Source organism: Petaurus breviceps, unplaced genomic scaffold, assembly GCF_028583685.1.
Source record: "Petaurus breviceps papuanus isolate PSGF00001 unplaced genomic scaffold, PetGlider_PUasm1.0 90734, whole genome shotgun sequence".
NCBI lineage: Eukaryota > Metazoa > Chordata > Mammalia > Diprotodontia > Petauridae > Petaurus > Petaurus breviceps.
The window spans coordinates 4,087,961-4,106,255 of record NW_027187327.1 but is presented as its reverse complement, the minus strand read 5'-3'; positions in this window follow the sequence as shown (position 1 = coordinate 4,106,255).

The window sequence follows — 18,295 nt, the reverse complement described above, 5'->3', positions numbered from 1 at the left end:
TATATATATATATATATATATATATATATATATATATATATATATATGGGATAACCCAATTTAACTAACCCAAGAATAAGAAGCTACAGAATCCACAGTCCTCCTTGGCAACAAACCAAACCAAACAAAATGCACACAATTTAAAGCCTGTGACCCATTGCATTTGACAGTAATTCCAATTGCTAAATACATTTTGCATAGATTCTGTTACCATTCATCAGCTTTACCTATATAGCCATATTCAGATTAGTCGCTAAAACACTGGTTTTCTCCTACTGGCTTTGAACATGATCCTAGGTAACACCTGAAGGACCTTTTGAAATCTTTAGTCCCAGCCTACTAGCCCAATGAAGCATGTATATTTACCCTCTCATTAGAATGTGCCCACTCTCTTCCAGGACATCATTTTATTCTAAGAACAATTTCTCAGGCTCTAAGAAATTTTCAAAAGAAAAAAAGTTATAACTAATCGATTTAAAACACAGTGAGAATATCAATGTGCAATGTGCATATTTATCATTTCTAGTAATGATTAGGCTAATTCTATATCTATTATTATTAAAATGATCTGAAAGTATACATGTATATGCTTTCAGATTTTATGTATACATATATGAAACATCTGCATTCTAGTTTTCCTCCAACCTCAAGAAATTCTTAATATATTAAAATATGTTATACTAATAATAGCAACATATTAATATGACACATATAAAATGTATTAAGAAGTTTTTGAGGATAGAGAAAAACTAGAATGCAGATGCTTTTTGGCAACTGTCCACTTTTTCCAAATGCAATTTTAATAATGTCACTTGAAATGGAATTTGGGAATAAATGCAATTCTCTTGCTAGTTTTCAATGACTTGTCAAGGGTGCATAACACTGGCATTGTCAAGTCACCTAAAAATTTAAAGTAAAAAAAAAGCCTCAATTTAGCTCTACTGAACATATCAGTGTCATTATTCAAGGTAATGAGCAACTCCCTTTATAAATGTCCATACTATGTGTTAGTGGGTTTTAGCCACAACTCCCATTTTGCTTGGAGAGATAAATAAAGTACCTGACACTAGTTATCCCCCTGTGAATTATTGGCCTGGTGCAGATCCAGACCCTGTGTGCCAAATGAGCATTGGAACACAGTCTATAGTAGGACTGATTTTATTTCCTGAGCACATAGCTCACAGGTTTTATTTATACTGAGGTTTTATCTGCCTAAATCTTGACACTTGTTAAAACCTATTCTCATCTGGTTAAGTAATCTTAGAAGATTTCAATTTTATATTACTGACCCTCCTCCAATCCTATAATGCACTTCCTTCTTTATTTCTGTCTCAATAGTCTCTTTCTTCCTTTAAGAAGCAACTCAAACACCATCTTCATGAAGCTTTTTCAGGCCCTCCCAACTGTGAGGGCTCTCATTCTCAAATTACTTTGCTTTGAATGACTTTCTATATTTAACTAAAGATATTTACTAAATTTATATTTATGCTGTATATATTTTTATGTGTAATTATGAACAAAACCCTTCCCCCTCCCCCATTATAATGTAAGTTCCTTGCATATAGGGATTGTTTTATCCTTTGTATTTGTAATCCCATCCCTAGTATAGTGCCTGGCACATAGTAGGTGCTTAATAAATATTTGTTGGTTGACTGACTAATCTAGAGACACAGTAGTTTTCTAATTAGAATTCAATTTGTTTTTATTGTCACAACTGCCTACCCACACCTGAAAATGACTACCAATTAATTTCTTGGTTTAAATTCCTGCCCTCCCCCATATTAAAATGGCATTGAAAGAACAACAGCATCTTCTTTAAGTCTAGGCTGCATTTGTATATATATATGTATGTATGTATATATATATACAGTAAAACAATCAGCTTCTTGATTTCCACTCAAGAAAATCAGCACTTTAATATCATTTTCCCACTTAGTTGTGCTTTCCAAAAGAGGTAGTGTACTTCAGTGGATAAAGAATTGGTTTCAAAGCTACGAATGCCTAGGTTCAAATCTTGCCTCAGATGTTGACTGGACATATACTGACTGTGTGACTCTGAGCAAGTCACTTAAACCTCTAAGTATTTAAAGCAACTCTCCAAGACTGTTGCAAACAATATATTGACCTACATTGGTTAAAGGTAATTTCCTTACCTAGTCATTCTTTAAACCAATAAAATCATAGTTCTCTATTTTTATATGTATTTCTATATTTTGTTTTGTCATAACTGATACATCCTTATAAACTCTCAAACACCTTCCTTCCACTTTAAAAAGAACAATCCCTGAAAATAGTTTATGTATTGCTATCAGAAGGGAAGATATAATAGCAGCTGACATTTATATAGTATTTTAAAGTTTGTAAAGTATATCTTATTTTATCATAACAACTTTTGGAGGTAGGTACTATTATTATCACCATTTTACATATATTTTACAAACTAGAAAAGTCATGTGACTTGCCTAGAGTCACAAACTTGTAAATGCCCAAGGCAGAATTTGAACTCAGAGCTTCCTGACTCTAAATCCAGCACTTTATGTAATAAAGTATCTATGTGCCTCAAAGAAAAAGTCCTTTGATTAGGTTTCTACAGTATTGACACTTAAAATTGTGTTTTGACCAGAGTTTTGTTGCTTCTTTACTTGTATTATTGTAACTATTCTGCATATTATCCTTTTGACATTGCTTTCTTCACTTTCTATCACTTCTTACAAGTTTTCCCATGTTTTGCTTAGTTCCTCATAGTCATTCCTTATAATTCAGCATAGTCCATTATATTCACATTCTAATTTATTCAGACATTTCCCAATCGTTGACGTATATTTTGTTCTAAGATTTTTGAAATGTACTCATGAATACTGTTATGAATATTTTTGTACAAATGGGAATTTTCTTGCTGTCAATAACCTCCCTGGGGTAGAGTCCCAGTGGTGGGCTCTCTCAACCAAAGAATATGAGCAATATAGCATGATTTTTTTTTGCATGATTTAAAACTTTTCCTGGATAGTGGACCAATTAACAATTCCAACCAGCAGTGAATTAATGTGCCTATCTTCCCACAGCCCCACCAATATTGCAATATCATGATTAATATTGGTTAAATAAAGAGCACATGAATATGTCAATCATATTTGTTCTGATGAGAATTTTAGGTTATGCCTTGTGGAATCTCAGTTTTTTTTCTTCCTCTAATAGAATTTCTCTACTTTTCCTGCTTCAACTTAATGATTTACTTCTGTTCTATATTGAGGAGGTAGCCTTTCTCCTTGCCAGAGTCAATCACTCCATATGTAACCTTGACCCCATTACCTCCTGTCTTTTCCAGCAAATTGCCCCCACAATTACCTACTGTCACTCTTGAGTTTCTCCCTTTCTATTAGACCCTTTGTAGTTTCTGAAAAGTACACTCATGTTCTCTATCTTAAAACAAAATAACCATCCCCAGGCAAACTTCCATGTGAGGTAGTCCACCCTTTCTTTGAAAGATGTATTTTTAAAAAATATTCGCTACTTATTTTCTTACTAGGTTCATCATGGAGTACTAATATTTGTTCTTAGAGCTGAAATCCTGAGCACTAGAAGGAACAAACATATAGTACCTTGTCATTTATCTGGCATTATTTGAGAAAAAGATGTTCCCCTTGACATTTTTCCAAAGGAATCAAATGTATACTTTCAAACACAAAAATCTTTTTAAAAAAATGGATGTAAATCTATTTAAAATGTATTATGTATTTCTGTTACTTCTTAAATAGAAGACACTGAATTTAAAATTTTTTATGACTTGGGGAGATCATTATAAACATTTTATTTCATATTGTGTGGCAATACATATCTATATCTACTTTGTAGTTTTACTGCCTCTTCCTAACATAGTAAATACTTAGTAAATGTTTACTGACTGTTATTTTGCCAGTTAGTCTCTAACAGCTTATCTGCAACAGATATTCAATTCCCATTCTTCTAGCTCCATGGGAAATATTATAAAAATTAACTGAGACAAAATGAGCTATAGACAAATACTACTAATAACATCGTTATAATTAATAATATCATATCATATAATTATATATAATTATTAATAATGTAATATACTATATAGTAATATAATTATAATATATTTTAAATATAATTATAACATATAATAAATATATACAATTCTTATATAAAGATGACATGAAAATAATAGAATATACAATATAAATATAATAATAGACTTACTATTGATTTGTTGGCAACAGTAAAATTATCAATAATAATTAACATAGTTATATAAATATAGAATATTGATGCTATCATAACACAATATAAAATATTTAGTATTGATATACCATCATTAATATTATTAATAACAATGAAAATATTATTATATGTATTCTTTCCCCAAAATATCAAACATCTACCTATAATAGGTGTGAGGACAAACACAAAATAATAGGACAGGATCAATGTATTCAAAGAATTTACAATTCAGTCTTCATGGAAGATAAGGCAGATACACAGGTACATATCATGTAAATTAAAATGTAAGTGCATTGGGGAAGCTAGGTGGCTCAGTGAATAGGTGACCGGCCCTGGGGTCAGGAGTACCTGAGTTCAAATCTGACCTCAGAAGCTTAACACAAAACTAGCTGTGTGACCTTGGGCAAGTCACTTAACCCCAATTGTCCTGCCTTCCCCCCTCCAAAAAAAGCAAAAAAAAAAATGTAAGTGCATAAGAGGATGCAGAATGTAAACAGATTAGATGACAGAGCATTCTTTTTAGCTATTTGAATCAATGAAGGATCAATAGAGGAGATATCTTTTGAGCTGAATTTTGAAGGACTGGTAAAATGTGATAGATGGTGGTGTTGGGGGTGGAAAAATGTATTATAGGCACAGGACGGAGTACAGACAAAGATGAGGTGAGAAAATATGGAACTTGTTTGGTGGTGGGAGTGATTTACTTTAGCTAGAACTGAGGCTGAAAAAGTAGACTGGAGGCAAATTAGGAAGGCCTCTTGTTTTTTGTTTCTAATTTGCAAAGGATTAGGATATTAAAAAGCCAAGCTTGTTAAGGATGAGTTAATAAAGAATTCCAAGAGATCCTAAGGGATATAAAATACAGATTTAATAACAAAACTTTACTTTTGAATAAGTCTTAACAAGATGTGCAGAGCAGCTGGAAGGAGAATTAGAACTGGAGGCAGAGAGGAGGCTGAAAGTGGGATGAATGCAATTGCAGAACAGACCCCAGAGTGGGAATAATTTGTGGGAAGTCTTGGTGAGCTCAGTAGGCTCAGAGGAACTACATCATAGGAGAGAACTCCTCAGCTAATCCCTTAAGATTCGTCAGCCTCAGTTTCCCCATCTATAAAATGAGAAGTTAAACTAGATGGCCTCTGAGGTCCTTTCAACTCTAGATCTACATTCTTATGATATGTTCCCATTTCACAGACTCAGGAGCTTAACTAAATCACGCAGGGGCACTCAAGAAGTAGGACCCATATTCAAACCCAAGTCTTCTGATGCCAAAAACTGTGGCTCTGCCCAATGGACCAAAGTGACTCTTTTAGGTCAAGCCATTTGTGGGTTTTCTTTGTTAGTTTTCATGTGTTATTTGTGAAATGAAGCTGTTTCTCACAAGCAGCATCCTTGTAAAGATAAAAGTGTGTTGTGTATGTTAACAGAGCTGTGATCAGGATTCTGGGTGGGGTTCTAATTTGGGAAGATAAGTTTTTCCCAAAGATGGCTTGGGCTCTTCATGCTATAAGAGCCTCCAGTACAAAGTTATTCTTCATCCATCTAAGCAAATTTAGCTGACAGCTCTTCCCTTTTTCTCCCTCTTTTTTTTCCCCTGTGAAGGCTGGTTGAGGAGGTTTCCATTTTTGGTCCATAGTATTTTTCTCACCACTCATGGAGAAGAAAATAATGAAAAGTGTTGGCTATGATCATGAATAATCAGGTCCTCTTTCCTCTGCCTACCCAGTTTAGGACAGAAACTTAGCCAAATTAAAAATTCTACAAGTAGAAGCATGGGTGCAGTTTTTCTCTGTAGTTGGAAGGTGAGAGTGGACATGAGAGAAAGGCTGAGTATGTGTTTAAAACCCATCTACTTCTCCTGATCCACATAACACATGTGGTCTTCAAGCTATCTCTTGCTTCATGATTTCTGGTTACCTGATCTCCATGTAGATCTACTTGTCTCCTCTTTATTCCCTTCCTCTATTCCTTCACTAATGTTAGGAGAAAAAAAAAACAAAACTTCTTTTCCCTATTACCAAAGCATAGACTGGAGCAAAAATTCTGCAGTAATGTTGGCACTCCCTACAGTGCCAAAAGGGATTACCGTGTTTCCCCGATAATAAGACACTGTCTTATTATTTTTTTTGGACAGAAAAACACCAGAGGGCTTATTTTCAGGGGAGGGCTTATTTTAATGAACATTGACAGCAATTTTAATAAACAGGTAAATGTGAACAAAAAAATGTACCTTTATTCAATAATGAATTCAATAAAGAACAGGATGACGTGCTCACTGCTGCAGCTCTGATTGGATGTAGCTCAGAGCGCCGGGGGGGGGGGCGGTGCATACAGAGGGTACTGTAATGTAGCGTGTAGCGCAGGAGATCACTTTCACTACAGTAGCAATCTCAATAGGGCTTATTTTTGGGGGAGGGCTTATTTTAGAGGAATCTTACATAGTAAGGGGAGGGCTTATTTTCGGGATAGGTCTTATTATCAGGGAAACACTGTAGGAAAAGAAGGTGGGAGCTACACACAGGTAGGCCCACTGAGAAATTGCCAGCTACATTTTGTTCTGTGCCTGAAGTACAGCCCTTAGCTCCAAATGACTTGTCTGGTTCCAGAAAATGAATCTACCTTCAGGGGTTAAAGAGTTGCTACAATTAGGGATATTCTTCTAAAGGTGCCATGGGCTCTTGGAGTCTGTTCCCAATGAAGCATTTTGCAAATACATCCTGTGTAATGACAATATGACTAAATAAGTGGACAATTAGTTCCCTAAGGCAGCAGCTTATATAAATTTCTGGAATGCTTATTTCAAAATCTGGCATTCTACTCTATAAAATTATATGTTAAAAAGAGAGAATAAATACATACACACGTACATATATACATTTATATTTCAAGGTTTGCAAAGTCTATACATGTAGTTTCTCATTCTGTTCTCATTATAGGTCTGTGAGGATAATACTATAGGTATTATTATCCCCATTTTACAGATAAGGAAAGTGAAGCTGAGAGGTGGCTTGCCCAAGATAAAAATGTTAATGGATATCAAAAGTAGGATTCGAAATCATATTTTTGAATCCTGAATATGGCATTTTTGTAACTACACCACAATGTTGCTTTGTACTACATTACGAGTTGAACAGGAAGAAGATAAGTGAATGAATTTAAAGTGTTGGTTTTAGAACCAAAGAACATCTTTTTCACTTAAATGTAACCTTGGGCTTTCTCATCTGTGAAATGAAGGTCTTGGGCTAAATGACCTCTAAGTTCTTTTCTGACTTTACATCTATGAAATTGCCAAATTATACCTGCATAAGTCTGTACTAGACACTCTCTAAAGTTCTTTCCAGATCCAAGTATCCGTAATTAACTAGACAGTCAAAATTATTAGGGAAAAAATGGCAAGAATTCTTGCCCCCCACTCTTTGAGAATCCTTCATGTTTAATATGAGGTGAGGGAGGGGGATAAACTCAGAATAAAGTAATAAATAGATCTCTAACAGCCCTACCCTTAAATGTTTGACTCCAATTTAGAGTATTCATGAATTTTAAAAATGAGTTGGAAGTTCACTATAAAAATAAGAGAATTACACATTGGGCAATAACCAACTTGAACTTTAATGACCAAAATGGAGAATGAATTCAAAACAACTTACAGTACTGATGAAAGAAAGGAAAAATTAGTTGAAATAAGTAGAACAGAGTCCCTCCTCCACCTTTATTTTTGACAAAATATGTGGTATAGCATCACAAGCAATATGTCCACCTTATCTCCAGCCTATTGCATGGCTAAGCGTATGCTTACTTTACAAATGTGGGGAAAAGATAGATACCCCTTGGAACCTTATGTATATACTCATATGTGGTTTCCCACGATGGAGGGGGTATGTGTGTGTTATAGCAGCTCTTTTTGTTGCAGCAAAGAATTGGAAATTAAAAGGATGCCCATTAATTAGAGAATGGCTGAGCAAGTAGTGGAATAAGATTGTGATAGAATACTATTGTGTTATAAGAAATGATGAGCAGGATGCCTTCAGAAAAACCTGGAAAGACTTACACTAACTGATGTAAAGTGAGGTGACTACAACCAGAACATTGTGCACAGAAACACCAATATTGTATGATGATCAGCTGTGAACAATTTAGCCAGTCTCAGTAATACAGTTGATTTAAGATAATTCCAAAGGATTTATGATGAAAAATGCTATCCATCTCCAGAGAAAGAACTGATGGAGTCTGAATACAGATTGAAGCATAATTAAAAAAAAAAAAACAAATCTATTTTCTCTTGTTATTTTTTTGTCTGTTTTCTTTCACAATATGACCAGCATGGGCATGACTGCATGTGTGTAATCTATATTGCCTTTTCAATGAGGGGGGAAGGGAGAGAAAGAATTCTGAACTCAATTTTTTAAATGTAAAAAGAAAATTACATGTAATTGAAAAAAAAGAAAATATTTGGAAAAAGAAAGAAAAAGAAAAGAAAAGGCTATCCTAGCTAAAAGCAGCTGAGAAGTAATAGGGTTCAATGCCTTGATTATTGGACATGGAGGTAGAGGCTCTGGATTCAAATTCCTGTCACTACTGTGCCAAATCACTTCATCAAGCATTTATTGTGTCTACTATGTGCCAAGCATTATGCTAAGTACTGGTAAAGAAAGGTTAAAAATATATATATATTCCTTGTTCTCAAGGAGCTAATAGTCTAATGGTGGTGGTGGTGAAGAGTATCAAGTAAACAACCACATAAACAAGATATAAAAATACAAATTGGAGATAATCTCAGAGGGATGGCATTAAGAATAAGGACTGCTAAAGGCTTCTTGCAAAAGTTGGGACTTCAGACTCTGGAAGATATAGCGCTGTTAGGAGGTCAACTTCCTCTTTCTAGCAAGTCACAGTGATTTCCCACAATCCTGAAACCAAGAAAACACGAGTGAAGCTACCTTCAGGCTCTAAGAAAGTGATCTCCTCTGCTAACAGAGCTGTGGTTGGTGTTGTTGCTGGAGGAGGTCGTATTGATAAGCCCATCCTTAAGGCAGGTTGTGCCTATCATAAATACAAGGCCAAGAGAAACTGCTGGCCTCGTGTCCGGGGTGTGGCCATGAATCCTGTGTAACATCCCTTCAGAGGAGGTAATCACCAGCATATTGGAAAACCATCCACCATTCGAAGAGATGCCCCAGCTGGACGAAAGGTTGGTCTCATCGCAGCCCGGGCGTCCTGGTTGACTCCGGGGTACCAAGACTGTACAGGAGAAGGAGAACTAAAGTACAGAATCCTGACAATAAAAATTATTTTGGAAATTGTAAAAAAAAAAAAAGTTGGGACTTCAGCTGAGACTTTAAGGAAGATAGGGAAGCAAGAGGAGAAAGTTCCAGTCATGAGGGACAGTCAGAGTCTGAAGATAAGGTTTCATGTGTGAAATCAGTATTACCGGATCACGGAATATGTGTGGCCATGGAAAGTAGAGAGAAAGGTGTATGGAGACCAGAAAGGTAGGAAGAGTCTAGGCTATGAAGGACTTTAAAAATCAAAGAGAGGATTTTTATATTTGATCTTGGAATAGGGAACCACTGGAGTTGAATGAATGGGGTGGAGAGGTAAAGGCAGTGACATGGTTATACTTGTTCTTTAGGAAAATTAATTTGACAGCTGAATGGAGAATGGAGTGGAAGAGACTTGAGGCAAGAAGACTAACCAGCAGGCTACAGCAGTAGTCCAAGTGGGAGGTGATGAGGGCCTGCATCAGAGTGGTGGCAGAGTCAGAGAAGAGAAAGGAACATAGGTAAGACATGATGGAAGGTAGAAACAACAAGACTTGGCAAGGTATTCGAACAGAGGGAATCAGAAAGCATGAAGACTTGAGTGCGAACTGAGATTATGAGCTTTGTTGACTGACAGTATAATGGTACCCTTAACAATAACAGGGAGACACTGAAGAGGGGAGGGTTGGGGAGGGGGAGAAATGTGAAGACTTCACTTTTGGATGTATTAAGTTTAAAGTGTCTAAGAAAAATTCACTTTGAGAAAGAGGTAGAACTGGACAAATGATTTGAAAATCATTGTCTTAGAGATGATGACTGAGTCCATGGGAGCTGATGAGATCACCATGTGAAATAGTATAGATAGAGATGAGAAGAGATAACAGGAGAGAGCCTTGAGAAGCAAAGTCACCTGTGTGAGCTTGGGCATGTTATTTAGCCTCTCTGAGCTTCAATTTATTCACCTAGAAACAGAGAAGCTTGGATCCAATAGTCTTTTAAGGGTCCTTCCAGTTCTAAACTTCTATCTTGAGCTCCCCTCCCCTCAGTTCAGTGTACCTCCCCCTTTTCTGAATTTCCTTCCCTGTTGTTTGTTTGGTTTTTATTGTTATCTGTTAAATCAGTTGAAAACATAAAATAAAGCTTGGAAAATTCCTTTAGGTGAAATGCTGAGTTCTAGGTACTTAATTTGCAAATCTTTGAGGGAGTAGAAGAGATGACACGACATCAAAATTTCACTTTCTTCTTTGGTCATTTTGGACAGATGGTAAAAGCCATCTGTCTTTAAGAATGCTAACTTTAGGAATGCTAACTTAGATGGCACAGTGGATAAAGGACCTGCCCTGGAGTCAGAAGAACCTGAGTTCAAATCCAGCCCCAGACACTTGACACACTTGCTAGCTGTGTGACCTTGGGCAAGTCACTTAACCCCAATTGCCTTGCAAAAACAAAACAAACAAAAAAGAGAATGCTAACTTTTCCTCTGGTTGTTTCTTATAGGTCAAATCTCAGGTCCACCCAGCAGTGGAGCCATGAAAAGAGGCACATGAATATCTGATTGATATCAGTTGTAAATATTTCATACTCCCAACATATCTATGATACAATCATATAATGAGTTACAGGAAATATTTAACAAGTTTTCCCCTTTTTAATATATTCAACTAGCTAATGGCATGTGGTCTTAAACTGCCTTTGCCCTAGTTATCTGGCAGCCTGGAAATCAACCTTATGTTAAAAATGATATCAAGAAATTGACGTACGATACCACTCATTCTAACCAAGAGGACAATGATGAATTTCTTGAGGTAAGAAATTATTTATTTTGTGGGGTCCTACCAACTTATTTTTATACTCAAAACATGTTCATATTTATTGCATCTCCTAAAGTCAAAGGGCACCATTTTGTTTGTGGTGAATGCCTGGAATTTTTTGCTTCCAGAAAATCATGAGGACTGGCATAAGTATTCTATACTTTGATCCTTTTTGAAATTCACTGGGCCATGCTCATCTCTGAAGTTCATAAAAAATTATCACAACATGTGGAAGCCGGATGGATGACTTTTTGCTTTCCCTGCTCCATCACTATTCTTTCTCTGCTTATTATGATGAAAATACCAATGGATATGAAGTCCTTAAGAGATGAGTTCTAATCCCAGCTCAGACATTTACTATTTGGGTGACCTTGGACAAGTGTAGTGTAGTTGGACTTGGAGTCAAGGAGACCTGAATTGGAATCCTACCTCAGATACTTTCTAGCTATATGATGCTGGGTATGTCACAGAACCACTCTAAGCTTCAGTTTCCTCATCTGAAAAATACAGAGTTTGGACTTACTGATCCCTTATCATTCTAAAGCTATGATCCTATGATTTTAGAAATCACCTTACAATTCTGTGTCTCAGTTTCTTCATCTGTAAAATGAATAAAGTTGGTTTCTAAATTCTCTTCCTGCTCTAGACCTATGATGCTGTGGTTTAATGACCTTCTTTTCTTCTGTAGTGCCACTGACAGAGCATTCCTGTTCCTGATGTGGGAGCCCACACTTCAGCCCTCAAGGGGCAAATTCCTGCAAACTCGGACATCTCCAACTTCTGGCTTCTCATCCTCATTGACAGACAACACAATTAATTTAGAGAGCTGTTTCTCATCATCACCAAGACTGTTTAGCTTTTACCAAAGATATTTTCTGAGAATATACAGCAAGAACAAAAGTATGAAAAACTTGCTGCTGAACCAAGGGGCACATTCTCCCTTCTATCACCTTTTTCCCTGGAGAAAGTGTGCTCAAATTTAAAGAGATTGCTACAAAGCATTTGTCCCACCAGGTTCATTTCTAAATGCGGCATAGCTGATGAATGTTTGTAGAACACATTTCTCAGTTGCTGATTCATCCACTGCTGGGCAAGGTCAAGCCGGGAACACCTAATTACATGTAAGGCTTGACTGTCAGCAAACTCTGGTACAGACTCCCAGTTCCCAGACCTCTGGTGGCTTATTCTGCCAACCTTTTGAAATTCACAAGGTCATAGCTATCTCATATGCTCTTTCATTTTAAGAGCAGGAAAGAGTGGACACAACAGAGGAAGAAAATTGCCACACTGTGCAGACGACATTAATTAAATTAATTATCTAGTCAGGTATTTAGGGCCAGAGCAAACAGGACAGTAAAATCACAAATGTGCCCTTACAAAAGGACTGAATAAGCTTTATGTAAATGGATACCCTTCTTGGAAAGGTCTTTCCTTCTGGATTTGGGTGAAATGTGCCTTATAGTGCTTGGATCCTCAGAGTAGAGAGCCCTTTTGAACCAGGGCAAAATTCAGAGTAGAGATACTCTATGCCCTTTTGGCAGAAGTGTGGGAGAAAAAGCTGTTTGTCTGCTCCGAAATAGAGCCCTAAGAGTATGTCTGCCATCTGTGGTTCAGATGATAATGATTATGGTGATGAATTAAATATTTAAAAATAAAGTCTCACCATTGGTTTTGTTACCAGGGACAAAGCCAATGAAATAGTGTTTCATTATTTTTAATGCACAAAGGAGTTAGCATTTCCACATGTATTCACAGCTTAGGGAAATAAATAAAGCAAGACAGGATGATTGTATATGTTTTTTGAGGGGATTTTTATTTGCACAGGATCCTTGTAGCATGCATAATGTCTTAGTGCTTACATGTTTGGAGAATCCCACAATAGTGAAATAGTCTTTTTCCTGGCAAGGGAAAACATGGACTATGCCCTAAGATAGAAAGACCATTTCACTCATTCATTACAAACATGATCCTTTGTATTTATGTATTAACTCATCATCACCTTCATCCTTAGTGTTTTTAGAGCTGACCAAAATGTGTGTATATTCATGTTTGTGAGTTATCATGCTGGCATGCACAGTTTTGATCAAAAATAATATTTCTATGTGAGGGTATTGTTTGCTCTACCCTCAGCTGAATCTGTACAGGGTGAAATGGCATGATCCGAAACCTTCCTAGATTCGAGGAGGCGGGGAGAGGTTTTAGCATAGAATTCCCCATGTAGGAAGAGAGGTTTTTATAGCATCACAGTTAGAGTGCTAGATTTAGAGCAGGAAGATCTGGAGGCAAATTCTATTTCAGATACTTTTGAGTTCTGTGACCTTGGGCAAGGCACTCAATGTTCAGTTTTAACTACTTTAAAATGAGCAGATTGGACTTAATGATACTAAAGTCCTTCCATGTTTAAACTGATCATCTATGATCTGGCTTCCTATAGGATCATAGCTATCTAATTTTATGCATGAGGAAAATGGAAAAGAACTCTCCATCATTATAAGGTTGGCAATGAGGATATTGCTTTGGAGGCGGGCATGGTTCAGGCCTGGGGGAGGAGGAAAGGGTCAGGCTTGCCTGGAAAGAGATCAACCTAGACATCCCAGGAGTGGAAGCTGCCATCTGGTAAGTTCCTATTTTAATGAATTATGTTAGCTTAGGTTCTAGGGACAGTTGTTGTCTATGAATCTGAAGGACAGAAAATGTTGTTAGTATCCATTTAAATTTTGGCATCTGGGACAAATCTCCAGTTTTCCATCCTAGTGACATATCTGAACATGGTCTGTAGTGAAAGAATGGGAGCAGACATAGTACAAAAAGCAAAAGTTAACTTTGTAACTTAAAGAGCTAGGCAATTAGTGATAGAGTTATCCAAGACAGTGGTGGTGTCCAAAAGGGGAGACCTAGAAGAACTAAGGGTCTGGAGTTGGAGAATCGAGGTTTCTGTGCTAGGTGAGCAACAGAGTACAGAGGTGGACAAGGAAAAGACTAATTGGTCACATGTAAAATTTGTGTGGCCCAGCACTACTCTCTTGATTTTGTTAAATTTGCTTCAGCAGAGGTGCTCCTACTGCTACCATGATCTCCATTAACTTTCATGACTCAAATGGAATCTCTACAGCATAGGTTTCAAACATGTGGCCCTGGACGAAATGCAGCCCACAACACTCTCCAGTGAAGCCCAAAACAGATTAAAATATTATTGGGAAATATTTAGCAAGGTAAAAATATTTAAGATCATTATTATTTATAACGAGAAATAAGATTAAAATATTTATTATTAAAATTATAAATCATAAATTTTAAATAAAATTAAAACTATAAAATATTTATTATTAAAATATTTAACAAGAAAAAGATACAATAAAACCTAGTATTACATTACATAAATTTTTTGTGTGTGCTTTTTGGAGGGCAGTTGGGGTTAAGTGAATTGCCCAAGGTCACACGGCTAGTTTTTTGTGTTAAGTATCTGAGGCCGGTTTTCAACTCAGATCCTCCTGACTCCAAGGCCACTGCTGTATTCCCTGCACCACCTAACCACCCCTATATTACATAATATTACATTTAAAAGCTAGCAATAAGCAACTGGCAGTGATCTTTATGTGTGGATCAGTGGCCCCCATTTCTATTTTGACACCACTGTTCTACAGCTCTACATAATGACTGATATTATACAGGATGTCCCAAATGTCTGGCAATTTTAAGTTTTAATAATCCATAACTACACTAAGACATTTGTGACACCCTTTAGAACACTTATGAGTTTTGCAAAGCATTTTCTATATATTATCTCAATGGAATCTCTCACTAATCCTGTAAGATTGGTCCCCTTGGCATAACCATTCCCTTTCTACAGATAAGAAAACTAAGACTCAGAGAAGTTAAGGACCTAGAATCACACAGCTAATTAACATTGAAGCCAGATTCCAACCCAGGCCTCTCCTGGCTCTAAGTCCAGACTCTTTTCAATGCCATGCAGACATATAGAATACCATTCCATCCCTTAAAACACTTTCTTGAAGGCATACATAAAGAAACACCTATGGAGAATCCAATGAACAAACATCAAACACATAAAATATCTATGCCACGAATAAGCAGTAATAGAGAGGTTGCAAAATATAACAGACTCTCCATATATAAGACAGAAGCAAAACATTTATTCAGATATCAGAAACCCAAATCCCAACACCAGGAAACTGAATCTCTCATAGCAACATAGAAGTTAATATACCACAACACAGTAGAGAGCCACACCATCCTTTAGGCTTCCCACAAACCAACACTCACAAGCCTAGCTGTCTCCCTGGGTGCGTCCTCTCTCTCCCACCATCTAGCTACTCTGACTCCCAATTCCTGTGAGCTCTGCTCCATACTGCAGTAAGCTCCTCCCACTACAGGCTCCATGTGATTACATTGAGCCTATTAGGGGGCAGAGAAAATCTTCAAATCAAGGAAGGTTTTCAAATTCCCTTAGGCTTATTAAAGGTCAGGGAAGATCTTCAAATTACTATTACCTTTACAGTTGGGCACAAAGAGTCCATATGAACATTTGTAGTGGATGTCTCTAAATTTGTACATCTCACGTTTCTTTTAAACTATTGCAATTCTGATGTGCTCAAGAGCACAGTGCCCTCTTTGATACAGATACACCAGGCTGGGCAGTCCTGTGCCGGTGTCTCTCATGTCTCACAAATGATTCCAGAGTTCTTCAGAGAGATCCTGAGAGTGCCCTTGTATTGTTTCTTTTGATCTCCATGTGAGTGTTTGCCTTGTGTGAACTCTCTGTAAAACAGTCGTTTAACCAAATGTAAACCTGGCATTTGAATAACATGGCTGCCAGTCCTTTGGAGTTGTGTTCTCTGCAGTAGACTTTGAATGGCTGGTGGTTCAGTTTGATAAAGGACCTCAATGTTTCATATCTTATCTTGCCAGGTGATCTTCAAAGTCTTCCTAAAACAATTCAAATGGAAGTGATTCAGTTTCCTGGCCTGCCACTGGTATATTTCCAGGTTTTACAGGCATACAACGAGGACAGTACAATGGCTCTGTAGATTTTCAGTATGGTAGACAGCCTAACAAAATAATAATAATAAACAATAGAGAGATTACATACATGATATGGAGGAAAGATTAAATTATGATAAATTGGATTTGGGGGAGTTTTAAAGGTTACCTGAATAATGGAAGGAAAGGATATTTGGTGATCTGGGCATGGGGAGAATGCATACAATCAATCAATAAACATTTATTAAGTGCCTGTCCTGTGCCAGCAACTATGCTAAGCACTGGGAATACCAAGCCAAAAGTGAAAGCCCTTGCCTTCAAGGAACTTATAATCAAACTGGGGAGAGTACATGTACATAGATAGGCATATACAAATCAATTCCCAATTACCTTGGAGGAGAGGGGTCTAACAGCTGTGGAGGACTCAGAAAGAGGTCATATAGAAGGTGAAGTTTTATAAGACTGAGCTCTACCTTATACCTAGCAGACTGACAAAATATTATAAAATATGAAAATGACAGATGTTAGAGGGAATGAGGGAAAGTAGGAACTCTAGTGAACTATTTGATGGAGTTTTTAATTATACCAGTTATTCTGGAAAACAATTTGGAACTATGTCCAAAAAGTCACCAAACTGTGCATATACTTTTGACCCATCAATACTACTCTACTGATCATATATACTCAAAACAAATCAAAGAAAGAGGGAAAGGTCCTTGATGTAAAAAAATATTTATGGTAACAATTTTTGTAGCAAAAACCTAGAAACTAAGGGGGAGGGTACGCACCTATTACAAGTAGGTTAAATAAATTATGGTATATGAATATAACAATCTTTTTTCATTATAAGAAATTTTTAAAATGGACAGTTTTGGAGGAAATGAGGCCTGCATGAACTGATGCAGAGGGATGTGAATACATCCAAGAAAACAATTTATGCACTGATAATAATATTATAAAGAAAAATAATTTTGAAAGACTTCGAACTCTGATCTATGCAACAACAGACTATACTTCTAGAGGACCAAAGATAAAGCGTCAGATTTCCAAGACCATTTATAGAAAGCAAATAAAACAAAAAGAGTCACAAATAGACATCAAGTCCCACAGATTAAGTATTGTTTCTATAGAAATCTATTATCACCACAAATAATAATGAAATTACAACATTTGGACTCTAACACATCAGGACCTGGTTGTTATTTGAAGAAGAAATGGCATTTCATTTACAAAGCAGTCTGGAAGAATGGCTGAACAACACCAAGTGCACACAGAAGAATTGTGTACTGAAGGTAGCACGCATTTGAAAACATTGACGGATTAATTTTTAATATGGCAGAGGGAAGAATAAAAAAAAAAAACTCAACCCTACATGGGAGGGGAGGGGAATAACAGATAGTATTTTTGCGTCCCCTGTCATAAAAAGTGAATGAGAATCATTTAGCAGCTACCAGACAACTTTCCCAACTCAATAAAATCAGGGGAATCACAGAGTTGGAAGGGAATTAAAGAATAATTTAGCCTCAGTCGTACCTGAACAAGCAAGCATTGAGGCTAGCTAAAGGATGAGGATGTAAGGGTGTATGTGTTAAAATCACCATCCTCTGAACTTCTAGCCCTGCTCCTTTCAACAACATGAGAGCTGTGACAATGAGCTCCTTGACACCAAGGACTGTATTTTAGATGTTTTTGTACCCACACCCGAACTACTATATACTGCATGCTGTACTAGGAAGATGCTCAATAAAAATTTCTTGTTTGATTATGATGAGTGGTTCAAAGGGTTACTAGTGTGCATGTGTATGGGGTGGGGGAGCACTAAGGTTTGGTTTGGGAAGTACTGGTACAAGGAGAAGTTTGTAAATGCCTTAACTCCAAGAGAGAGAGACAGAGAGAGACAGAGACAGAGAGAGACAGAGCGAGAGCGAGCGAGAGCGAGAGAGAGAGAGAGAGAGAGAGAGAGAGAGAGAGAGAGAGAGAGAG